Here is a 25,765-nt window from a genome sequence, read left to right on the forward strand (position 1 = left end):
ACAGCAAATCCTGGGAGGGCAGCATGGAGTCAGTCTCAAGTTGTGATTGCTTTTTTCCCTCCACTGAGAAACTTCACTCCTCTTTCAACATTCCCAGCGACATGATAGGGATGCCCTATCTATCGAGCAAAGAGAAAATAAAGTAAGGGGCCCTGGCTGGGTAGCTCAGTTGGTTAGAGCTCCCGATACACCAAGGTGGCAGGTTCAATCCCCAGTCAAGGCACATGCAAGGATCAACCAGTGGATGCGTGAATAAGTGGAACAACAAATAGGTGTGTCCCTCCCTCCCTCTCTCTCTCAAATCAACAAATAGAACTTTAAAAAAATAATAAAGTGGTAGTGTCTCTAATTTCCTGTCTCCCACAGAATAAGAATGTTAATGGTACACTTGGCTTCATTACCTTCCTCCACACTAGACACAAGCACATTTGCTTTTCCAAAGGCTACTGAGGACCTTTACATAGTAATTAGGCTCCACCTCTTCCCTGTGGGATGCATGATTATCACCTCCCTTTCCAGACCCTGGGATCCAGGCCACGGGGAGCTTAGGTGACTAGTCCAAGGCCTTGGGCAAGTCTTTGTTACAATTCAGATAGGTTGAGCCATTCCCTGCCCTGGACACAAGACCGGAGCTCAGAACCTGTTCTCAGTGGCATGTTCTGATGACGCCTGTGTGCATTGATGAGTATGTGTTTGTTCATTCATTCATCAAACATTTGCTGACCACGGCTCTGTGCTAGTGGCTAGAGGAGCTGCCAGCTGTCATAGGCTGTAGGAGGCCGGGCCTGGGGGAGCCTTATGCACTGTGAGCCTGGGCAATGGACAAGTTGTAGCTGCCAGGACAGTTCCATGCAAACTCAGCATCGCTTGGTGCTGACAGCTTCCCAGCTCGGGGAGCACTGTGGCCCCAGGGAGCTCTCTCAGCATGGAAGCTGGGGTGGGGAGTGTAACCGCAGGGGCCTCCATGCTGGAGCCTGGGGGAAATCCTCCGGCCCTGTCCTGTATGTTGTCAGTCCTGGGGAGAGTCCGGCAGCTTCTCAAGAGGCCCCTTTGCACACAGGGGCAATCTCAGTGACACACCCTAATCATGGCTTCCTTCTTCCCTGTCTCACGCTCCCTGTTCCCTCTCCTGCTTCCAGGGATTTCCCAGCTACATGCGCCACCTGCCCCGAGTCCCCTCTCAGGCTCTACCATCAGGGGAACCCCAACTAAGGCAGCCTCTTCCAAAGGCTCCAACCAACAGACCTCTTTCCAGGGGCCTGTCCCAACCCCATATTTCTCCCCAAGCCCACTTCTCCACTTCAACCAGGTAAAGCTCCGTACTGTCTCTGGCTTTGCTCACCTCCTCCTGGTTCCTGTCTTGTGTGTCTGACTGCAGCTTCCCTGAATGCCCTTCTGCTCCATCAGTACCTGTGGTCGCTGCCGCCTCACAGTGTGCGCCCCAGGAAGTGCCCAGGGCGCAGCTTCCCCGCTGCGGCCCCTGCCGTGTTCTGCACCCCGCGATGGCTTGCATGTCACTGACGCCGTAGCATTTCTCTGAGTATTTCTGCATCATGTATCCCATGCACACAAAATCTGGTGGAGAAAAGAGGTGATTTTTTTTCCTCTACCCTTCCTCCTGAAAATTTCTCTTCTGGCAAGTTGCTGTAATTGACAAAAAAAAAAAAAAAAAAAAAAAAAGTAAAAAGTCTTCCTACAGGCTCAGTCAGTAACAGCAGCCAAGGGAGAAAAACTGATATTGAATAAAAATAAAAAAGAAATGTGTTTAAAATTTTAGAAGCTTTGCCTGGGGTGGGGGAATGTTTACTTTAGGTCCAGGCTGAAGCAGCTGGAGCATGCATTTTGATAGTAACAGCATCAAAAGCAGTTTCTCTGATAAACCCTCTGCTCTCTTCTTGCCCCCAAAGACTCTCCTTATTTATTTTTTAAATATGTTTTTATTGATTTAAGGAAGAGGGATAGGGAGATAGAGAAATATCCATCGGCCGCCTCCTGCACACCCCACACTGGGGATCAAGCCCTCAAACTGGCCATGTGCCCTGACCAGGAATCCAACTGGGGACCTCTTGGTTCGTGGGTCGATGCTCAACCACGGAGCCACACCCGTCGGGCAAGACTTCCCTTCTTTTTGTTATCAGCACAATATCTGCCTGGAAGTGGGGGCAATTGCTGATTAAATGCTTTTTAGACAGTTAACAAATATTTACCAAGTGAATACTTTCTTCTTTTTTTTAAAAAAATATTTTTATTGATTTCAGAGAGGAAGGGAGAGGGAGAGATAGAAACATCAATGATGAGAGAGAATCATTGATCAGCTGCCTCCTGCACGCCCCACAATGGGGATCGAGCCCACAACCCGGGCATGTGCCCTGACTAGGAATCCAACCGTGACCTTCAGGTTCATAGGTCAACGCTCAACCACTGAGCCACGTCAGCCAGGCCCACGTGAATACTGTCTATAGCTCCTTGTGTAAGGGTCTAAGGGAGAAGTAGGTGGGTGATGCCGGGCCTTCCTGCTGCCTCTCACCGACCCTTCTCCTCTCGCAGCTGGTGCCCTCCGCTTCCTCAGCCCAAAGTGTGGACACTGCCCTCTGCTCTGCTCTTCTGGCACCTGGTCCAGCCCTTGTGCTCCTTGGCCTAGGCCTGGATGCTGCCCACATCTGGCCCTCCACGGCCCTGTCCCCTCCCCCCTGCATATCCACTCAAAATGCCGTCATTACCTCACATTCCTTCAGCAGCTCTCACAAAAACCATCCCAAGCCATCCGCCTGGAAACCTCAGCTGCGTCTTTACCCTCTCCAGTCCCTCACTGCACACATTGGGTCCTCAACTCCTAGGGGAACTTTTTGGAAATTTCTTACTTCCCTGTCCCTCTCTGCTGCAATCTCCCTCATCAGTTTGCTGGTTCCTGGGCCACAGGTTTCTGCCATCCCAGGTCTCCAGGGCCCTTAAGTGCCCTCTGTAAGATGCAGGTGCCATTCCGACCATTTTGAGGTGTCCAAGTGTTACTGTTTGGTTAATTTGAGCACCCTCACTTTGGTATTAGATTCCTTTTCCACCATCTGGTCCCATCCCCCTTTCTAGTATGCACCCCATGACCCCCTCCAGGCAGCCTCCATTCAGGAAAGACCATTCTTTGAACACTGTCTCTGTTAGGGTCACCCAAGGAGGAACACACAAGGCCAAAAGTGGTAAAGGATTATATATTTACTAGAGGCCCGGTGCACGAAATTCGTGCACTCGGGGCAGGGGGAGGTCCCTCAGCCTGGCCTGCTCCCTCTCGCAGTCTGGGAGCCATCAGTTGGACATCCTTAGTGCTGCCATCAGTTGGACATCCTTAGTGCTGCCACCAAGGCAGGAGAGGCTCCTGCCACCACCTCTGTGCTCACCAGCCATGAGCCCAGCTTCTGGCTGAGTGGCGCTCCTCCCATGGGAGCACACTGATCACCAGGGGGCAGCTCCTGCATTGAGTGTCTGCCCCCTGGTGGTCAGTGCACGTCATAGCGACTGGTTGTTCCACAGTTCAGTTAATTTGCATATTAGCCTTTTATTATATAGGATTAGGTTATCTGCATACCAGATGGGTTGAGTCCCAAAATGGCACCAGCTCCCAGGGATGGGGAGTCCAAGGTTTTAAAGGACTCTAGGTGGGCTTTTTCAGTGGGGAACTCTTTGAGTGGGTCCAGATCCTGGGAAGGTCCGAAGGGGAAATGGTCTTAGCAAGTGGAATGTGGTCTAAGCTAAAGGGAATGTCGGTTGTGAAGTGGTCTAAAGGTCAGTTCCCAGGGGAAGGGAGGTTATCGATTCAATTATTATTATTATTTTTAAAATATATTTTTATTGATTTCAGAGAGGAAGGGAGAGGGAGAGAGATAGAAGCATCAATGATGAGAGAGAATCATTGATTGGCTGCCTCCCGCACGCCCCCTACTGGGGATCGAGTCGCAACCCGGGCATGTGCCCTTGACTGGAATTGAACCCGGGACCTTTCAGTCTGCAAGCCAAACCAGCTAGGGCTCGATTCAATTAACAGACCTAATAGTCACCTTAAATGTCCCCCTGGACACACCAGCACCTACATCCAGTATTTCTAGAATAGTTTGTCCACTTCTTCTAAAAAGGCTCCTTTGACCATTACTGCCTCCCTTGGATTCTTAAGTAGTATCCTCCCCCCTTATCCCCATCACTATTCCTTTAAAAAATTTGTTTATTTATTTGTTTATTATTGAGGTATAATTGACATATAACAGTTTCAGATGTACAACATAATGATCCAATATTTGTATATATACAAATATATATAGCATCCATTACAAAGATTTTTTTGTTTCTTGTGATGAGAACTTTTCAGTTCTCTCTTAACAACTCTCAAATATGCAATAAAGCATTATTAACTATGTTCACCATGCTGTACATTATATTCTCATGACTTATTTATTTTAAAACTGGAAGTTTGTACCTTTTGACCTCCTTCACCCGTTTCTCCTACCCCCATCCTTACCTCTGGCATCTGCTAATCTGTTCTCTGTATCGATGAGCTTTTATCGTTTGTTTGTTTTTTAGATTCCACATATAAATGAGATCATATGGTATTTGTGTTTCTCTGTCCGACTTATTTCACTTATCATAATGCTCTCAATGTCTATTCATGTCCCAAATGGCAAGATTTCCCTTTTTTAAATGGCTGAATAATATTCCATTATACATATTCCATTTTTTATCCATTCATCCATCGATGGACTCTCAGGTTGCTTCCTTATCTTGGCTATTGTAAGTAACGCTGCAATGAACATGGGGGTGCACACATATTTTTGAGTTAGTGTTTTGCTTTCTTTGGATAAATATCCAGAAGTGGAATTGCTGGATCATACGATAGTTCTATTTTTAATGTTTTCAGGAAACTCCATAGTGTTTTTCATAGTGACTGCACCGATTTACATTCCCACCAACAGTGCACAAGGGCTCCGTTTTCTCTGCAGCCTCCCTAACACTTGTTACTTTTCCGGTCTTTTGGTAATAGCCATTCTAATAGGTGTGAGGTGCTATCTCACTGTGGTTTTCGTTTGCACTTCCTGATGATTAGTGATGTTTAGCACCTTTTCATGTACTTGTTGGCCATCTTTGGAAACTATCCATTCCAGTCCTATGCCCATTTTCAAGTTGGAGCATTTGTTTTTTTGACTTTGAGTTGTATGAGTTCTTTATATAATTTGTATATTAATCCTTCTTCAGATATATGACTTGCAAATATTTTCTCCCTTTCACTATTATGTTTTAAAGTCTTTACATTGTTGTTTTAAATTATTGAATTTTCAAATGTCTATTTCATTCACTCAGTTGGCAAACATTTACTTATTAAGTACAGGTTATGTGACTTTTTTTTTTTTTTTTTCAGGCAGTCTTCACAACACGGTGGGGTAGGTATCCTGCTCTCCATTCCACAAATGAAAAGAAAACGTTTTTTATTGCACAAGCTCTGACAGTGGGTTTCCATCGGAATGGGCCTAACCCAGATACCAGGGATCTGGCTTCTACTCCCAGCTCCCACTACCACCAGCGGGGTGGCCGTGGGCCTCAGTCCCTGCCTTCCTAACAGGCACAGACATTTATTACCATTAGATTGTAGGTGGCCACTATAATTTTGGAGCTCTCCACCAGTGTCTAGACATAGTAGGTGCTCAATAAATATTTGTAGATTTAATTGCGGTAGAAGAAAAGTTATACCTTAAGTTTCTCACTAGTTGGGGAGAAAAAGTCTGCACGGAAGGATAAGGCAAAAACTGGGCTCAGAGGCTGTGGGGGTGGGACAAGGGGGTGGGGTGCGCAATAGGGAAGGCTTCCCGGAGATGGGGAATTTGGCAAGGCGGGCTTGGGGGAGAAAAACACCCGCTGATGGCGGGGAGGGGTCGGTGGAGGACATTCCGATCTGGGGAAGGGTGAGGACAAAGCGGTGCCGGAGAGGAGTGTGAGGCCTGAGTGTGGGGGGGAGAGGTGCTGGCGAGGGGCGGAGGGAGGGCGCGCGCGGTCCAGCCCAGGAGGGTGGTGGCGGGTGCCCGAGGGGCGCAGGGCGGGGGCGGCGCGAGGGGAGCGGCGGCCCGGGGAGGGGAGGGCCGGGCGGGCGGCAGGAGGGCGTGGGGGGGGGGGGGGGGCGGCCTGCCCGGGAAGGGGCGTCGGGCGCCTCACTACCCGGCTGGAGCCGCGAGGCCGGCGGCCGCTGGGGCGGGTCTGGCCCCGCCCGGCCCCCTGCCCCTCCTCCCCGGGGCGGGCGGCGGGGGCGTGGCCGGCTGCCCGGGCCTCCAGGCGGCGCGGCGGCCCCTGCACTCGGCCGGGCTGTGCTGGCTGCGGCGGAGCGGGACCCGGTGGCGGCGGCGGCGGCGGTAAGTGAGCCCACGCGGGAGCCGGGCCGGGTGGGTGCGCCCACCGGGACCCGAGGGGCGAGGTGTCTCCGAGGGCCGCGGCGCCCGGAGAGGCTCGGGCTGTGCCAGGTGCGCCGCGCTCCGCCCGCGTCCCCCGAGCAGCGCAGCGCCCGCCGCAGGCGCGGGTCCCCGGCGGGAAGGTGCGCTCCTGGCGCCGCAGCGCCCCGCCGGGAGGCGTGCGGAGCACATGGCGGGGTGCGGGGGGCACCGCGGCGGGGCTGGGGGTAGGAGGAGGCTCTCAGCACCCCCCTCCAGTGCAGAGGGATTGGCAGCCTTCGCACCCCTACCTGGACCCTCGGGCCCGAGTGACAGCTCGGAGGAAGCCGCGGTTCCTCTGGGAGCCACACGGAGCGCCCAGCCCCTGTCCTGCCCTGTTTTATTTCATTCCCCGGGGTGCTCGTCCAGACCGTCCCTGAAAAAGAAAGGGGACGGACCCCTTTCCCTGGCCTTCTCTGCCCCGGCAGGTAGACCCCCAGCGCCCGCCTCACTTGCAGCGATATCCTAGCTTTCCAAGGGACTTTTCCAAGTTGCATCACAGTTTGGCCTGTAGACAGGTGCTTGGCTGTCATATTGGAGTTAGTTACAGGGAATTTTAAAAACCTTTGTACGTGTGTGTGTACCCCCTCACCCCAAGGAAGCATCGCCTTTCCGACTCCGCTCAAACACGTTGGGGGTTCTCAGACCTGGCTGCACATCTAGTGGGTTCCTACAGATACTGGTGGCCAGGTCCCACCTCTAGAAATCGGACTCAGGTGGGCCGGGGTGCAGCCCGGGCAGTGGAGTTCACACAGCCAGGTGATTGTGAGGCGCCGCCACCTTTGAGCAGCTCTGCCCTGGGGCTGGCTCCCACAGCCGCTGCCTGAACTAGGTTAGTCCCAACGCTGGACTCATCACGGGCACTTCTCTCTTCCCTTCCTTCAGACTTGCTCCCTGATCAGGCATCTTGATTCCGTCAGGCACTGGACAGCCTGGTGGCTGGTGCCTTCCAACCTTAGACCGCAGACCCTGCTGGCCCCTGGAGTTCCCTGTGTTTCTACTCTCTGTTTACAGTAAACATACGCCTGGGCACTGTCTGCCCGGGAGGCGGGAGTGTGGGGATGGAAGCCATGAAGTCCTTGGGAGGGTCAAGGTTATCCCACGGGGTGGTCTTATTCAGAGAAAACCAAGTAAGAGTTTGACTTGTCCCATTTGGAAAGGATTTCAGATTAAAAGGAGGAAATATACTTCCGGAACCCAGCTTTTGGAGACAGATAATGATTTTGCATAAATGTGAAGAATTTGCCTTCAAGAAAGCAAGCTAACAAGATCCGTAAGGTTGATATTGTGTTAAGGTGTGCGCATTTGTGGCTGAGCTTTATTCCCAATGTGTGATCACACCCAGCAGTTACAACACAGTGTATGTTTCTTATTGATAGACTAACTTGAGCTTGGGACTTAGTGCCTCACAGCAAGTAGTATGGCACATCTGAGGTGAGACTTCAGCCACTTTTCAGATGATCTCAAAAATGGTAGTGAAATAAGATTAACAAAAAATTGAACACACACACACACACACACACGTATATAATTTGATTATATATTTTACTAAGAAACTGTGTTTTCAGTGTCAGTGTTATTATTGTGACAGTCTCTTGGGATTTGGGTTAGTTTACTGTTGTGCCCAAGTAGGATGTTTGTATTAGATTCCCACCTGGGTGCTGCCACCTGGCCACAAATGGTTGGATTTAACTTTTTCTTCGCTGGCCCTCCATATTGCATTATTAGTAAAGTGGGATGGAATACTTTCAAAAGAATGCCCTCCAGCGGGGAGGAACATTTGTGTTCATTTCTAGTTCCTAACATGAGTCAAAAGAATATTTATTTTTCTTGAAAAATAAAGATTGTGGAGTTGGGTTTTCTCTTTTCCCAGCTTCCGCTGCCATGCCCTGCTCCTCTGGCTGCATGCAGTTGCTGGGAGTGGGGCCACTGTGGGAGCCCTCTTAATTGTCTTGGCCTGAGAAGGGAGGTTATGTGGAGTGCATGCTCTCACAGGGTGGCCCCTGACCCCAGCCCTCAACCTTTGGGGAACAAGACCATATGGAAAGTGTTTTCCTGCGTCCCCCCCCCCCCCCCCCCCAGGCCAACAACATGAAACTGTTATCGAATAGTTTGTTAACTTGCTAATCTTGTCTTCATTTTGGGGGGAAATGTTTATTTGAGGATGCTATTGAACTCTTTGGTGTCTGAAAAGCTGCACCCGAACAGCAATGGTCACACTATGAATATAATAGCACATTTTGTAAAGAAAGAAAGAAAAAGTGTAAGTAACTATGGACCTAAAAAGATTTATTGGAACATTTCTCTCTCCGGGGTAGCAGCTCTACTAGTAAACTTCTAAAGTGATTAGACGAATGTAAGCGAAGAAAAAAAAAAGTTAGCGAGGGCCTCTCCATTTAGCGGAAGGGAAGACAGCACTCAGAAGGGTGAGCTTTGATTCCTGTTAAGAATAGACTGTCCTATTGGCTTCCTTTTTTTCTTCCAGTAGAGACAGTTAATATGTTGTACCAATGGGTGGTTCAAGAAATTTAATGGCCTCCTTAACTCCCTCTCCCCTTGAAACCCATTTATTTAAGAGATGCCATTGACCTTTTAAAAAAACACACACACACACAACTGATATTGTGCTTTTCCTTTCTGTTCCTCCCCTGACCCTGGCACTAAAGGGCATTGGAATGGCTGAGAGGTTGGCATCACAGGAGAAAAACAAAGTTCAAGGGCAATTGAAAATTGAGTAATTTTCCCTGAATGACCAAGTGCTTACTTTATTCTGTCATGTGACATTGCTCTTATCAAGAAACAAGTTGTGACATGAAAACCCTGAAAATGGGGGGTCGGGGGGAAATGGGAATAGCACCAGGGTCGTTTTGCTTTCACATAGGGTAAGCTCATTGGAGTTTTCAGTCCAACACCCAGGTTCCCCCTTACCATCTTTCTTAGCGCACTGTTATCCCCCAAACCGCTATCCCTGGGAGAGAGACAGTGCTTCATTTTAAATCTGCACTAAGTTTTTATTGTTTCATTTTTTTTTATTCACTCATGTAGCAAATTCTTACAAAGTCCCCACTGCTCCCAGAGCTCTGTATTCCTCCAGGACTTCTTGGAAAACAGGGTAACAGTCCCTGACCCCCCGAGCTTGCAGTTGGGTGGGTTACAGTGTGTTGGGAACTCGTAGAATAAAGATGAACACAGAGAGCCGTGCGGGTAGCCAGGTACCTGGCTAGCCTCCCCTGGATAGATACCTACTCAGTTCATTGGTGCAAGAAAAACTTCACTCCAGTTTAAGTTAGAATTTAAGTCCCTCCAAGTTTCACATGACTGATTTCAGATACTTTTCTGACAGAGGAGCGGGAAGGGTGCGGGCCCAGATCACTCCCAGAAGTGGGGAGTGAAGAAAGATTCAGGCAGATGCATTTTGCTCAAGGGGTATGTACTTAACCAAGTTGTGCAAGGGTATATTCCCCGGGGGTGGCCAACTGGTGGAGAATGTGGCTGGATCTATTTTTGGCAAATGGTAACTGGCAAAATAGGTTTATTAGTTAGCAGGGGCGGACATTCGCTCTCTATCCTACTGTTGTCACTTCAGCTCAGGTCTCCTTCGAAAGACTGAAAACTGGACTTCACACTGTTTTTCCCTTGGGAAGGTGGTTTCCAAATAGCCAAGCCACAGGGCTAATAACCCCAGGGTTAGAAGAGTCGTTACCCTTTGTTCATTGACTGCCTTCCAAGTGCCAGGTAGTATGCTCAGCGCCTGTTTCCCGTTCTCTGAATCCGAGTGCTCCTGAGAGGCAGGTGGCAGTGGCCTCACTTTACAGAGGAGGAAACTGAGGCTCAAAGACAATCTGGATCTTGTGGCAGCTCACAGGTCAGAAGTGGCAGGGTTGAGGGTCAACAGAGCTTGGGTCTGTCTGAAGGAAAAGCTGAGTTCTCCCACTGCTCCTTATTCCTCTTCAGCAGAGCTGATTGAGAAATTGAATTTTCAGTGCCTTAGGTCTGGGTTCACTTACTGTTTTCCTCCACTTGAGGATGTGGGCTTGTCATCCCAAGGGAAATTTTATGAAGTCCCACTTTCCTTCCTTCCTTCCTTCCTTCCTTCCTTCCTTCCTTCCTTCCTTCCTTCCTTCCTTCCTTTATCTCTTTCTTTAATTTATTTATTTTTTCTTGATTTCAGAGAGGAAGGAAGAGGGAGAGAGAGATAGAAACACCAATGATGAGAGAGACTCATTGATCGGCTGCCTCCTGCACGCCCCACACTGGGGATGGAGCCAATAGCCTGGGCATGTGCCCTTGACTGGAACTGAACCTGGGACCCTTCAGTCTGCAGGCTGATGCTCTATTCACTGAGCCAAACCAGCTAGGGCTGTTTTGTTTTGTTTGTTTTGTTTTGTTTTTAAATAGGGTAGAGTAAGCTGTTCAGAAAGGCTCTGAATAGATCCCAAATCCTAGTTTAGAGAGACATTAGCTCCATATTTCTTCAAGCTCTGCAAACCTCTGAGTTTCTGTAGGTAATTGGTTGTTGGGTAAGTGATTAAAAACAAAATTCACTGTTGAGCATGGTGGAGCAAAACCACGCTGTGCACATCCAGTTCCTATTTATGGGGTACTTGAGACAAAAACAAAACTGTGCTGCATAGTAATTACCTCAAGCTCTTAAAATTACAGGTGGGAAGGGCTCCCGGGCGGAGTGGAACTATAATTAGCCAGGATGAGTTTAAGACAGGCTCACTGAGTGGGCTCAGCTCACCTGAGGAGGGTCAGTGCCAGGGAACGTTTCCACGGGACGCCGTGGAGGGTCGTCATGGAGTTGGAGTGTTTGGGATTAGAGCACCGGTGTATGTCCTGTATGGGGACTATCTGCCAGTTTCTTTGTTCATAGGGTGGCGTATATTCCCAGCCACCCAATCACAGCGGTCCCTGCTTGCCTTAGGGAGAGTCCATAATGGTTAGGGCTGTGGATGTTTAGTTTAGGTTGTTGTTTGTTTGTTGTTTTTTTTTTGTCTATAAAGGCCCTTTATTATTAACAATCTTTCACTGTTGCTTATCTCTTTGCTGGAGGATTGAGACAAGATGACCAAGACTTTCTGGTTTTGACTTCAATAATTTTCTTGGCTTTTACATCTGACTTCCCCTGACTCTCTCTCCTTGTATTTGACAGCATTTGAAATAGCATTCTCTTTTCCTTTGAAAATTTGTGGTCCATTCAGGGAAGAGGACCTCCTGTGTCCATGACCCCGCCCGGGGATCCCGTGGCACGGCAGTGGTGTTAGTGGGGACCCTGGTGAGGTTTCAGCCCAGACTAAGTGGGAGTTTGGGAATTCCAGCTCAGAGTTTCAGACTCTAAATAGCTGCTGTCTTTTGATTTTATTACAAAGGAAAAAGAAATGACCTAGTTTTGAAGTCACAAAGAGGTTCTAGTATATCTTATGAGCTATCATTGAGCTTCATTGTAGCTGAATTAATCGTTTAAAAAATAATATTTGATTCGTCACCATTTTTGCCTGTGTGACTTTTATTCCCCTTATTAAAAACAGTGGCTTACTCAGCATTACACAGCGGCAGCTGAAAAGTTGGTCAGCTTCTCTCCTAGCCCTAATCAAATCTCAAAAACCTGGAAAGTTTGCTGAGAGTGGTGATTACAGTGAAAGCTTTAGGAGTTGGGGAGGAACTGATAGAGAAAGAATGAAGGGAGAGATAACCGAGAGAATAGTTTGCAAAGGGACTTGCAGGGTGGAGTTTACCAAACTTAAGATTTCTTTGACTTGTGAGTTTCAGGTTTGGGGCTGGAGTACCTTTGTTCCAGTTGCAGCCAGTTCAGCTCAGCTCTGTCTGCACTGCCCTGGGCCACCTGCAAGGTTTTTAATTTTTAATTTTTATTTTTTTTGGTGGAGGGTAGGGGGATGGGTGAGTGGGTGGTTGGTGGGGTGGGTGTAGGGTGGGAGAGAGGAAATAGAGTGTGTGTGGGGGGATTAGAGCTACTGCTTACCTGGTTCTTCATGTTCATTCTGCTCAGGGCATGGCCACCTGGCACTGCAGGTCTGGGCACCTGCAATGAGTCCAGCTTTCTGGGTGTGAGGCAGCTGGGTGGCGTACAAAACATGGTCTTAGGCTCTACAACAGCGGTTCTCAACCTGTGTCGCCTAAGACCATCGGAAAACACAGATATTTACATTACGATTCATTAACAGTAGCAAAATTACAGTTATAAAGTAGCAACGAAAATAATTTTATGGTTGGGGGTCACCACAACATGAGGAACTGTATTAAAGGGTCGCGGCATTAGAAAGGTTGAGAACCACTGCTCTAGGGCACTTACCTCCAGCCCTGCTGAGAGAGTTACCCTAGAAACTCTAATCATGAACCCATTTTACAGGCGAGGGAAGCAAGGCCGTGAGAACATTGAGTAGCTTGTCAAAGTTGTGCAGCTACCAAGTGTTCAAACTTGTCTGGACCGGAGCTGTGCTGTTAGCGACTTAGCTGGCTCTCTGCACCTGGAGCTCTGGTGCAGCACTGGCTCTTCATTCATTCTCTCAGTTCACCCACTCATTCATTTCTTCCACATATTATTGACTGCTTGTCAGTGCCTTTATCTCAGCAGTTAGAACCCCATCGGTGCCCTTTGGTACAGGCCTGGACTCGCCCCCACCTGTAAACCTAGCAAGAGGACCGAGCTGTCCACTGACCTTGCTTCCCTGGGTCTAGCAGAAAGTAGGTGCTCGGCAAAGCTTTGTGGAAGGCAGGATGGAAGTCAGCGGGCCTTTTGAAACTGGACATGCTTGTATTTCGTCTAGCTGTCCCTCTCTGGCTGCCACAGAGATTTCTAAACAGCAAAACGACGAGTGCTAAGAAAAACAACCAGAGAATTCTTGATAAAAGCAAGTTTTCAAAAGTGTATTTCAAGTTCTCATGGCCAGTGTGTGTTTGTGTTTAATGCATTTGTTAGGTGAAGGGCTCGCAGCCCCCCAGCCTGCAGATTATTGTGAGGAAAGGAGTCCTTTCAGACTTCCAGGCATTGTGGGGCCTGTTTTTGCCAGCAGAGCCAGCAGGGTATGTTTTCTTTGGAGTTAAGGACCACATGTCATTGGAGGGTTCAAGTACCCGCCATCCATTTGCCTAGGGCCAGGTGCCGTGTAACGTTGAAATATACCAGTTGGTGTCCTAACCAGTTTGGCTCAGTGGATAGAGCGTCGGCCTGCAGACTGAAGGGTCCCAGGTTTGATTCCGGTCAAGGGCATGTACCTTGGTTGCGGGCACATCCCCAGTAGGGGGTGTGCAGGAGGCAGCTGATTGATGTTTCTCTCTCATCCATGTTTCTAACTCTCTCTCCCTCTCTCTCCCTTCCTCTCTGTAAAAAAATACCAACTATATTAAATAAATAAATAAATAAATTCTTTAAAAAAAGAAATACACCAGTTGGTAGAAACTAGTAGTTCTCTTTCGTGTTCTCATTCTTTCTTCACACCATGGGGTAAGAGTGTTGGGGTCTCAACTACTCGGATTGGAAGCCACATTTGCCCAGCACTAGAGTGGGGTGATTTGGGCAGGTTCCTCTTCCATTTCGGGTTAGTTTCCTCATCTGTAAAATGGGGATGTAGTGCTTATTATAGAGTATTGGGGCCACACCTCTGACATAGTATAGTGGCTCTCATTGGGGGACACATTCTTGGTTGTCATGACTGAGGGTGGCGGTGGCTACTGGCATCTCGTTGGTGGAGGCCCGGAAAGCTGCTTCCCGTGTGCAGGGCAGCCCCACAGCCAACAGTCTAGCCCCAGAGGCCCATAGTGCCAAGGCCGAGGGCCCCGGCAGGGGGACCTGGAACAGTGCTGGCTGTTTTTAACATCTTTCATCTAATGGAGCTGCTGGCCGGTGACAAAGGGCCCTCCTTTCTTAGGTAGGGTGTGTGTGTTTGTGTGTGTGTGTGTGTGTGTGTGTGTAAGGAATTTAACGTTTTATCGATGCTTCTGGATTACCCCACAGGTGTCCCTGCCGCAGAGAAGAGCTACTTTTCTCTCTCCTCTCCTGGGGAAGCTCCTTGACTTCATTTGTAATTGCTTGCATCTATTTACATATAACTAGCACATGCAATTTACATATAAATAACTTATATGCTAAACAAATCCCTTATCTTCTCATGGTATTTAAACCCGACTTCTCAGGCTGAAGGCAGAGTGGGGCCCTGGAGTAGAAGCCTGAGGCTGGTTACAGACTGTGAAGCTTGCTTCTCTCCTGGGTAAAAGGACAAGTAATCACATCACCCTCCTATCTTATCATGTTGTTCCCAGGACTAAAGACAACAAAGCTGCCCGTGGGGAAATTAACTCTGTGTGCGCGAGTGAAGGGGTAGTGTGATTCCTAAGGTGTGTCTTTTGAACGTGTGTTTTAGAGAAGCCTATTCACAAGTGGCCACATACTGAATGCCACTAAAGAAGGATCAGCGCCCAGCTGACAAAGGGTATCCTCTTGTGGGCAGAGTAGTAAACTGGCCCAGGGGACATTCCTGCTGCAGAGTGTGTGCTTCCGAGGCAGCGAGGGGGTAGCCACCTGGCCACCCTACCTCCTGTGCACCCTCTGGCTTTCCCTTTGTGTGTGACCCTGGGCAAGCTCCTTGACCTCTTTGCACTTCGGCCTTCTCACCTGTGGAATGGGGCTCATGGTGACAGTACCACCTCCCTGAGGACAGGTGTGGGGGGAGTGATGTGTCCTTGGGAAGTACACGGTGTCCATGGGAAGCTCAGCTTAATCAAGGAGTTGTTATTAGTAAAATAATATTATTTATTACTTTGGCCTACAGCATATATATTTTTACTCAGGTGAGGAAGGGATTGCTCCTGGGTTAGGGGCTGAGAAAGGATTTTTCTGGAGTTCCTGGTATCAGGAATTTTTAAAAAAATTGTGTTTAAAATATAGATGACATAAAGTTGACCCGTTTAACCAATTTGAAGAGTACAGTTCAGTGGTATTAAGTACAGTCACTGCATTGTACAACCATCATCACTATCAAGTTCCAGAACCCTTCATCATCCCAGAGGAAGCCTGCACCCATTCCACGGTCACTTCACATCCCTCCCTCTCCCGGGCCCTGGCACCCACGGGTCTCCTTTCTGTTGCTGGAATGGACTGATCTGGATATTTTACATAAAATGGAATCACACAGTATGTTGCCTTTTGTGTCTGGCTTCCTTCACAGTGTAATGTTTTCCAGATTCATCCCTGTGTTATAGCAGGTACCAGCACCATTCACCCCAGCCTCAGCTCCCTCTGGCCTGTGGTCCCATGTTATGTCTTGTTTTCAGGTTTGAAAATGCCTTCATTTAATTTGGTTCTTTGTGGCCGGCCTTATTTTTTCCACCCAGTGATTCTACTGACCCTTGAAATGAATATTGGAATGAAGCTCTCATGCCAGGTTCTGGGTGCTGCTGGGGAGTAGGTCTCGCTCGGTATTTTATTTCTGCTGAAGAGTTATCGGCAGGATCACATGCAGGGGCCTTGAGCTGTGCTTCATTGCCCCGGGACAGCGTGGCAGGTTTTAAAAACAAGTGTCTGGAAAACACCCACAGGCCCCTCATTTCTCCGTTTAAAAGCTTTCCATGATGAGAAGTGGCCCTCAATTAAGTCGTTTAATAAAAACCTCCCTCTGTTTTAAAGCATTCTTGGGAAGTGTTTACATTTAACGCCACCGAGGGCTTCTAAATGAGGAGCTGTGGAGTGAGTGATCCTTAACCTGTGACTTTAATAAGATGCTTTGCTTTGGATTTCCAGGTGGAGGCCTGGGCCAGATTTGTAGCTTGTCATTGACCCAGACAATCTTGACTCTCACCTCTCCCCTCCCCCCAGCCACCCCTGGTAGAAGATTCAGAGAGGCCCAAAGCCCTTAGAGATGCAAAACTAGCTGTGTGGGGAGAGACTAGACTGAAAGAGGTGGTGCCTCCCTCCCTGGCATCTCCCCCTCATTCTGGCCTTAGTGACAGGGTGGGGGCCTCGGTAAGAAGACACTGAAGCATTTCGGAGAGCAGCGTGGGCTTCTGAGCTGCTGGGTCCTTCTGGAGGCCCGGCCTGAGCTTTCACCAGGGTTTGGGACTTGCTTGTGCTCCGGAGGCCGAGGGCCCTGGTAGGTGAGGAGGATCTACTTTTGCTGTGATTTTGGAGGTGGGTAGGCCCCACAAGAGGAAGCAGGATGTTGGCAGCTTAACGGGGTTTGCTGAGGGAAACGGCAGGCTTTGTTGTAGAAAAGCCGAGTCTTGAAATAAAGGATGCTGCAGGACGGCCTTCCTTTGTGCTGCTTTCCTGGGGATCCTGAGCGAGGACAGGAGGGCGGGAAGGAAGCCCAGAGTCGCTGGCAAGGTTGGGATTTACAGAGGCTGCAGGGCCTGGCTGTTCTGGGTCCAAATCCTGGCTCCCCGAAGGGGCAGCAGTTACTCAGGGCATGTCCTCTAATGTTGTAGTTCATACTAGAGGCCCGATGCATGAAATTCGTGCAAGAGTAGGCCTTCCTCCCCCCGGCTGCCAGCACCAGCTTCCCTCCAGCAACCGGGACCCAGGCTTCGCTCGCAGAGGGAGGCCCTGCCCACCCGCCGCAGCCCACCGGTCGGTGGCCTGGGCCTCCCTCTGTGGGCCGATCGTGGGGCAATGGCCGGTCCCCCGACCAATCGCATCGCACCCGCCTTGGCTGGCCTGGCGCCCGTGGGTGTCATAGCATTGTCCCAGATAGTCGTCTGGATGGTCGTCCGGATGGTTGTTCTGCTGTTTGGCCGTTCGGTCGATTAGTATATTACGCTTTTATTATATAGGATGTCTAAAGTGCTTACAACAATGTCTGCATGGGAAGGTGTGTATGTGTGCCATCTTATTATTCTGACACCTCCCTTTTGTGAATTCCCAGCTGGAATCATTGGAACCGCTCCTTGTTTTCAGAGCTAATCCACATCTATACCCCGTAGGTTTGGGAAAGGCTGATATCACTGGACCCTTAAAAATACGTGACACATAGATGGAGAAGTCATATTTGATGAGTCTATTAATGTTCTCTGAGGGAGAAGATAAATGTGGGAAGAAGGGCAAGCCAGTGGATATAATTTGTTTAGACTTTTAAAAGACCTTTGCAAAGACTTGGTGCCAAAGGCCATTAAGTGTTTGAGCCTCCAACAACTCTCTGTGTGGGGGTGAGCGTAAGAAGGAATATGGCCGAAATCCATCTTCTGAATGGTCTCAAAAGCTCTTTCTATCTTTTAAAAAATAACTTCTGGTTCCTAACTGTCTTTTAAGTAAGTAGTACATTTGTAGAAGGATGTAGATTCCACCACCAGTCAATATAATTCCACCATCAGTCAATACCTGTAGAGATGCTGAATTTCATCCCTTCTGTGATTTGACCCCAGGACAATGAATGAATGAATGAATGAATGAATGAAACAAATGGAAGCTCTGTTGACACCTCTCTCTCTCCCCAGTAGGATTTAGGAAGCTTGGAGTTTTGCTGGAGTAAAAGGACACATGCAGGAGTAGGTTGCCTTTGTAGCTTCATTTTGCTCAGCTCCCTGTGGGCCTCACACGGTGTCTCATGTAGGAGTGCTCTATGTGTGTTTCAACGATGAATGAATTATGAGCTCTTTAAAATAGGCATGAATATTTTATTATTGCATGTCTCCATGTGCCAGGCAAACTTACCTTTATATTTGCTTGTACGACATTTGCATTATTTTTTTGCTGTATAATATTGCTGGGTAACAAATAATCCCAGATCTCGTTGCTTAACAACTATTTATTTTCCCACTTGCTCATCTGTTGGTTGGGAATGGTTAGGTTGACTTAGGCTGGGCCAGGCTAGACTACAGGCTTCTGTTTGGCTTCCTGTCTGTCCCCCATGTGCATATCCTGGGACCCAGGCTGAAGGGGCATCAGTTACCTAGGGCATGCTCATCTCGTGGCAGATCACAGTAGCATAGGAGGGTAAAATCTCTTAAGGCTTTAGCTCATAACCGCTGTGTTGTCATTTCCGCAGACATTCCACTGGCCAAGGTGAATCACATGGCCAACCTCAGTATCCGTGAGGTGGGGGAGTAGAGTTGGGCCATTCTAGTGGGAGGGACTGTAAAGTCACATGGCAAAGACAGTGGACATATAACCCCATTATAGGAACTGAGGCCCTGGGAACAGTGCTTCGATCCACCACAGTGGTAGAGAATGAATGAGAGAAAAGAGGGAAGTGTGGGCCAAACCAGCCTTTTGGGAGCTTGCTAAACCTAGGCCATCTGGTAGCGCCTAGACTTGGGTAGGATATAAATTAGCCTGGCATGCGCTGACCCTTGGCTGGCTGAATGGCCAGTGTATTCATTCACTGTGACGGTGTTCCTGGGGGACCATTCATCAGCGGGAGGAGCAGAGTGATGGGCTGAGTTTTCTTCTGGTGAGCAGCCGTGACCTGACATGCTGCCCTCTGTGGTGGCAGGAGAGTGACAGGCAGAGAGCAAAGAGGACAAAGAGGGCCAAAGTGTCCAGGGAGGCCAAGCGCTTGGCTTACTCCTCACATGGTCACCTCTTAGGTTAGGTCTTCGGGAAGTCAGTCTAAATCTCACCTTTAATAGTCAGTGACAGTTTATCATCAGGACCATCATGCACCCTGTCCCCATCTTTGTAAGGACCCTAGGCCTTAGTTTCCAGAGCTCTGCTGTCATATCTGAAGAAACAGGCCTTGGGAAGTTCATGACTTCTCTTCAGCCACCCGTCTCAGATCCAAACTAGGTCGCCCAGTTCCCAGGGCTTGTTTTTCCATGCGTTCCTGTCTCAGCCCAGGCAGCGTGCGACTGAAGGCATCCCAGGGTATCCCGGCCCTGTGAGGACGGGCCTCTCTCTGAAGGAGCCAAGTGAGCTTTGGACCGCACTGTGGTGCCTCATGGGGAGCAGAAGGGACCTCTCTGCAATGGGCCCTTTTAGTGAAGGGCTGCCTGACTCCGAGGAAGAGAAGGCTCTGGCCCGTAAGTGAAAATGCACTAAAAATAGGTGGAGACTAAACCCCATGAAGCTCAGGGTGGGAGGGAGGAGCAGACACTCTCACAAGCTGGGGGGGAGGGGGCGGGGGGAGGGATTATACATCCCCTGGACTTCTTTTTGGAGAGCAGTTTGGCAGTGGGGATATTTCACCTGCAGATAACCAAAACCCAGTTAAAAGTGATTTAAGTAGTAAGGACATTTATTATCTCATGTAAACCAGACTCCAGAGTCAGGGCAGTTTGGGAGTTAATGAATGGAGCACTACATGCTTTTCCTCGTAGCTCTTTGCCAGGCTCAGGGTTTGATATTAGTGCTCCAGCTTGTCTCACGGTGCCAATGTGGTTGCAGCTTCTCCAACTCATATCCTCACTCCCAGTGATGTCCAGAGGCAGGAAAAGAGGCAAGCAGAGAAACCTTGACTAGGAGTGCCTGGAGAACTTTCATGCCCTTTAGGCAAATATGGGTCTGATGCCCACACCTAGGCCAATGACTGGCATGGGGAGATGGGGCTTCCGAAGTAGCTCACTTAGGTCAATCTTGGGCCTAGATGAGGGCCCAGCCTTCCCTGAAGCGCGTGGGCACTGGGCGGAGGGGACAATCCTGGAGCTTTGCTGGCTGGGAAACGGGCAGTGGCTATAGGTGGCCGCTGGTGTGGCAGTCACAGCTTTATCTTTCACCATCAAGAATGTACATAACTCAGCCCTTCCATAGTTAGGACGTTATCGTACAAATACACCTGTACAAGTGTGCTGGCTCACACACAAAGGTGTTTATTGCAGCATTGTAATAGCAAACTACTGGCAATAACCTGAATCTCTCTCAGCAGGGAGTAGTTAAGTAAATTAAGGTATAAGCATAATGTGGAATTGGGCAAATCTGTACATATTGATAAAGAAAAAAATTTAAAATTATCCTATCAAGTATTTTTTTAAAGCAAAGTACAAATCAGTACATATTCTGAGATCTCATTTTTACTCAAAAGAATGTTTTAATTCTTGATTGCAAATATAAATTTCTGGAAGATGTCCCAAGAAATGTGGTTATTTGGGCTGTGGGGATTGGCGATTTGGTTGGGAGGGATGTTTTCTTTTTCACCTCATGCCCTTTTGACTGTTCAAGTTTTATATGAATCACGGTATGTATTACCTTTATGATGAAAAGGAAACAAAAGGTATTTTATTAGTGTGTGTGCAGGGGCTTCAGGAGAGGACACCGGGCCCTACGTGTGCATTCTCAGAAACATGGTTGGAAGGGGATGGGAGTGCCATTGGCTGTGTGACGTCCACTTGAGGGGAGCTTGTGGAAGGAAAAGCGTCCAGGAGTGAAATAAGGTCAAGGCCATTTTCTATCTCTTGGTACATGGCACTGTGTCTTATACATAATGGAGTCAAATACACATTTGAGGAATGAATGGCTGGATCAATCAAGATCCAGAGCAACTTTATGAAGTGTGTAAACCAAACCAAGCATCTCAAGTCGGCAAGAAAGTAGGTTCTGTTGGAAATTTATGTTGCAAATAAAATATGGCTGCCGTTTCCCACTTTTTCCTTGAGCTCCCGGAATCTAATTAATTGCTAGGAATCAGTGCAGTATGCAATTTTCTATTCATCATCCATCTCACACCGAAGGCTACTGTGCCAGGTTCTGGATCATAAAGCTGAACAAGGTTATACAACTCAGGGTAAGAGCAAAGACAGGAGCCACCATCATGTGTTACTGTGTTTGCATGTGACTTCCAGGGAGAGGTATCTAGAAGTCCAGAAGTCCTAAAGCTGTTAAGGATAGAATGAGCAAATTATTTTTTGTGGGTTTTTTTTTTTCTTAGCAAAATAAGGTTCTTTGATACCTGGACTAATCAGAAAATTGTTCTTAATTATGCCACTCTGATAATAAGGAAAAACCACAGTTAACAGTAGTGAGTAGGGATTTTTGGCCAGTGTTGGTAGAAAAGTATGAATCTGCCGATTGGCAAAAAGAATTTTATGTAGTAGTATTTTCAAACATAATTCTCTTCCACATAGAAAAGCAAAGGCATATGAGTAGTAAAAAGCCTTTTTATTAGAGAGGGTGGGGGAGGGGAAGGAGGGTGCTACCCTTGTGCTGTGCTGATATTCTTCATAATCCCTTTGCTTGAGGGCTCTCTCTCTCTGAGTTTGATTCTTGTAAATCAAAGAAAGAATGTTGTGACTGACATTTCCATTGAGTCGCTTTAACTTTCATACCCTTGGGTTTTAGCATTTAGCCCTTCTGTAATGGCTACCGGATGCCCACTCTATTCAGACGATGATATTGTTGAGCTAATGGTAAGATCATTTCCTTTGGAACAAAATGAAAAGCTTTTTGTGCTCACAATTGGAGGAAAATATAAAATTTTAGTAGGCCTCCTCTGCAGGTTGAAAAGAGTCCATGTTTGAACACCACCCACTTTGCAGCTCAACTGTGCCGGGGAACGGCTCCAACGTGTTTTTGAAATACAAAATCCAATGTACCTTTTCACTGTGTTTTCACAATGGGCCCTTAAAAATATTTTAAAGAGGATTAATAGGTCATTGATACATTATGCTCTAGAGCAGTGGTTCTCAACCTTTCTAATGCTGCGACCTTTTAATACAGTTTCTCATGTTGTGGTGACCCCCAACCATAAAATTATTTTCGTTGCTACTTCATAACTGTAATTTTGCTACTGTTATGAATAGTAATGTAAATATCTGTGTTTTCCGATGATCTTAGGCGACCCTGCTAGCGGTTCTCAGGTTGCAGTTATGAAGTAGCAACGAAAATAATTTTATGGTTGGGGGTCACCACAACATGAGGAACTGTATTAAAGGGTCGCGGCATTAGGAAGGTTGAGAACCACTGCTCTAGAGTGATTTAAATTATGAGAGAGGAAGAGAGAGAGAGAGAGAGAGAGAGAGAGAGAGAAAGAAGGAGGAGGAGGAGGAGAGAAGAGGGAAGAAAGGAGGGAGCATTTGTGTGTGTGCATGTATATACATCCTATCTAATAAAAGAGTAATATGCAAATTAACCATCATTCCACTACACCCACAAGCCACTCCCACCAGCCAATCAGGAGTGAATATGCAAATTAACCCAACCAAGATGGCTGCAGCCACAGAGAGCAGGAGGGAGGCTTGGGTTTCCCTGGCGATGGAGGAAGCCAAGCTTTCCGCACACCCTGGCCGGCCCAGGCCTCCATTTAAGGCTACAAAGTTTCAATTATAGAAGATAAATAAATCCCAACAGAAATGGCTGCTACCACAGAGTGAGCAGAAGGCTTGTCTCTGCTCCAGGCTACAAAATTTCAATTGTAGAAGATAAATAAATCCCAGATACCAGGGCCTCCACTTGGGTCACCGGGGGGCTTGGCTGGCCTGCAAACCACCACAGGCCCCTCGCCCAGGCAGCCCCATGCCTCAAGAAAACCCCCACCCTGATCTGGGACACCCTTCAGGGCAAACCAGCCGGCCCCCACCCATGCACCAGGTCTCTATTCTATCTAATAAAAGGGTAATATGCAGATTGACCATCACTCCAACACACAAGATGGCTGCCCCCATGCAGTCAAAGATCCTGCCCCCATGTGGACACAAGATGGCCACCACAAGATGGCCAGCAGGGGAGGGCAGTTGGGAGGGACCAGGCCTGCAAGGGAGGGCAGTTGTGGGCGATCAGGCCAGCAGGGGAGGGCAGTTGGGAAGGACCAGGCCTTCAAGGGAGGGCATTTTCGGGTGATCAAGCCTGCAGGGGAGGGCAGTTAGGGGTGACCAGGCTGGCAGAGGAGAGAAGTTGGGGGCAAACAGGCTGGCAGGGGAGCAGTTAGACATCAATCAGGCTGGCAGGGGAGTGATTAGGAGGTGATCAGGCTGGCAGGCAGAAGCGGTTAGGGGCAATCAAGAAGGCAGGCAGGCGAGCAGTTGGGAGCCAGCAGTCCTGGATTGTGAGAGGGATGTCCGACTGCCTGTTTAGGCCCGATCCCACAGGGATCGGGTTTATACAGGCAGTCAGACATCCCTCGAGGGGTCCCAGATTGGAGAGGGTGCAGTCTGGGCTGAGGGACACGCCCCTCTCCCCCCCATGCACGAATTTCGTGCACTGGGCCTCTAGTCTATACATAAAACTAAATATTCATGTTCATGTGACATAATCTTAGTACACATCCTCCTCTGGTTTTTAGGTACTCTCCTGTATCTGCAAAATATGTGATTAAATATTATAATTTTAGACATATTCTGCATCTACATCAGAAACTATAATAAAAATGGATAATAACACTAATATAGTACTCAATAGTGCTTAATACTGTGTTAAGCACTTAATATTTATTAACTCATTAGTCCTTATAATAACCCTATTATTATCCCAATTATCAATTGAGGAAACTGAGACATAGAGAGATTAAGTAACTTGCCCAGGATGATATAGCTAGTAAGTGTTGGGTCTGTGTTCCAGTCCAGGCAGTCTGTCTTTCTTTAGTTGAAAGCAAATTAAAATTTAATTGAAACAAAAATTTATGAGACATGTGTCATTCCTAAATCTGCAGTTTAATCTTGGAAATTGGGGATTATTCAGTGAGTATAGTATGTCATGTAACTGAAATAATCATATATAACCTGAATTCTTTGTTTCATGACCAATCTTCTAAATTGCTTTCCATAGCAAGCATATACATTAAAAATTATTTTAGATGTAAATCTGAAATGCATTTAAGGGCAGTCAATTTAGCTAGTCCACATGAAAAACTTTTAACAGATTTTCTTGTCTCCTCTCTTTCCTTAGGGAAGAAAGATGAGCTCTTTCAGTTCCCAAATGACTCCTCAATTTAAAATGAATTATTCCACCAGAATAAAATATTCTTTCTTCTCTTGCAGCAAAAGCAGCTACTGCTTTCAAAAGCTAACATCATTTTTCTTTTCAATGGTCTGTGATTAATCCTGATGCCCGACTCCTGCCAGTTTCCTTTCTTTGAAAACTCAGCAGCAACAAAATAGTGATTCACCCTTCTCCTTGAAATAAGTGCTGTGGTTGGTGTTCTGCAGACTTCTGTGTGCCCAGGTCACAGCCAGTGCTTCTGGCCTTGAGAGATAGATAAGAGCAAGAACTGGGGGAGAAAGCTTAGCATGAGTCCTCACTGCCTGGCACTCAAGAAGACCTCAGGAGATGCCCGCCCCCCTCTGCTGCTGTGGTTATGCATTGTGCTTTTGCCTTGTGCTGGGTTTTGTGTTAAACACTACCTGCATTGCCTAATGTAATTCTTATCACATTTCCATCAAGCCAGTGATGTTTTTGTTTTTATCCCCATTTACAGATGTAGTAAAGGGAAGCTTAGAGAGGTTAAGAAATTTGCCATACAGCTAGTAAGTTGTTAGAGCTATTGTGCAAACCCAGATTTTTTTTTTTAAAGTACAAAGGTGAAGAAATTATAAGTGTGCAGAATCTTTCAGAAGTTTTTTGTGCTTCCTCTCAGCAAAGATAACCACCATCCTTTTTCTATCACCATAGGTGAATTTTGACTGTTCTTGAACTTCATTAAATAATAGAATCATATTCATATAGAACAAACCCTTTAGCATCAGGTTGTTTTTTTTCCATTCAACATTATGTCTGGAATTCATCTATTGATGTGTATGTAGCAGTAACTTGTTCTTTCTCATTGCTAAATACGTTGCTACATTTATTATTGTCTATTTTATAAGTATACCTTGCTAATTGAGTAACTACTATTGATGGTCTTTTGTATTGTTTGTAGTTCTTGGCTGTTATTAATAGTGATACATTCTTGTATATGCATGTAAATTCTTTGGGTATATATCTAGGAGCAGAAGTGCCTGGGTATTATTTATATATGTGAAGTTGTGGTCAATACTGTGAAACAGTTTTCCGGAGTGGTGTGTGAGTTTCAGTGGTTCCAGTATCAACATTTGGTATTGTGTGTCATCTTCATTTATACTAGTGAGTGTATAGTGGAACTGTGTTGTATCAAACTGGATTTGACTCAACAGCTGTTTATTGTCAAACATTTGAAAAATACAGGAAGTGTAAAATGAAAATTAGAAACTGTTTTCAATTCTGTGATCAAGATATACAGTCATATGCCACATCATGTTTTGGTCAATGACGGACCACATATACAATGGTGATCCCATAAGATTATAATGGAACTGAAAAATTCCTGTAACCTAGTGACATCGTAGCCGTGGTAATGTGGAAGTGCAATGCATTACTCTGTGTTTGTAGTGATGCTGGTGTATACTGCGCAGCCAGCTGTATAAAAGTAGAGCATATGCAATTATATCTATATATATAAAAGCCTAAGTGACCATTACAATGG

General features: G+C 47.3%; 1 protein-coding gene across 1 annotated transcript in view; it reads left to right on the forward strand.

Moving 5' to 3' along the window:
- Positions 1-6,246: 6,246 nt before the first annotated feature.
- CGNL1 (cingulin like 1) overlaps positions 6,247-25,765 on the forward strand; it is a 148,823-nt gene continuing 129,304 nt past the window's right edge. The window contains exon 1 of the mRNA XM_079768338.1: positions 6,247-6,377. The gene's annotated coding sequence lies outside the window, so the exon portion shown is untranslated. The remainder of the gene's footprint in view (positions 6,378-25,765) is intronic.

Source organism: Cnephaeus nilssonii (genome assembly GCF_951640355.1).
Source record: "Cnephaeus nilssonii genome assembly, chromosome: 4".
Taxonomy (NCBI): Eukaryota; Metazoa; Chordata; class Mammalia; order Chiroptera; family Vespertilionidae; genus Cnephaeus; species Cnephaeus nilssonii.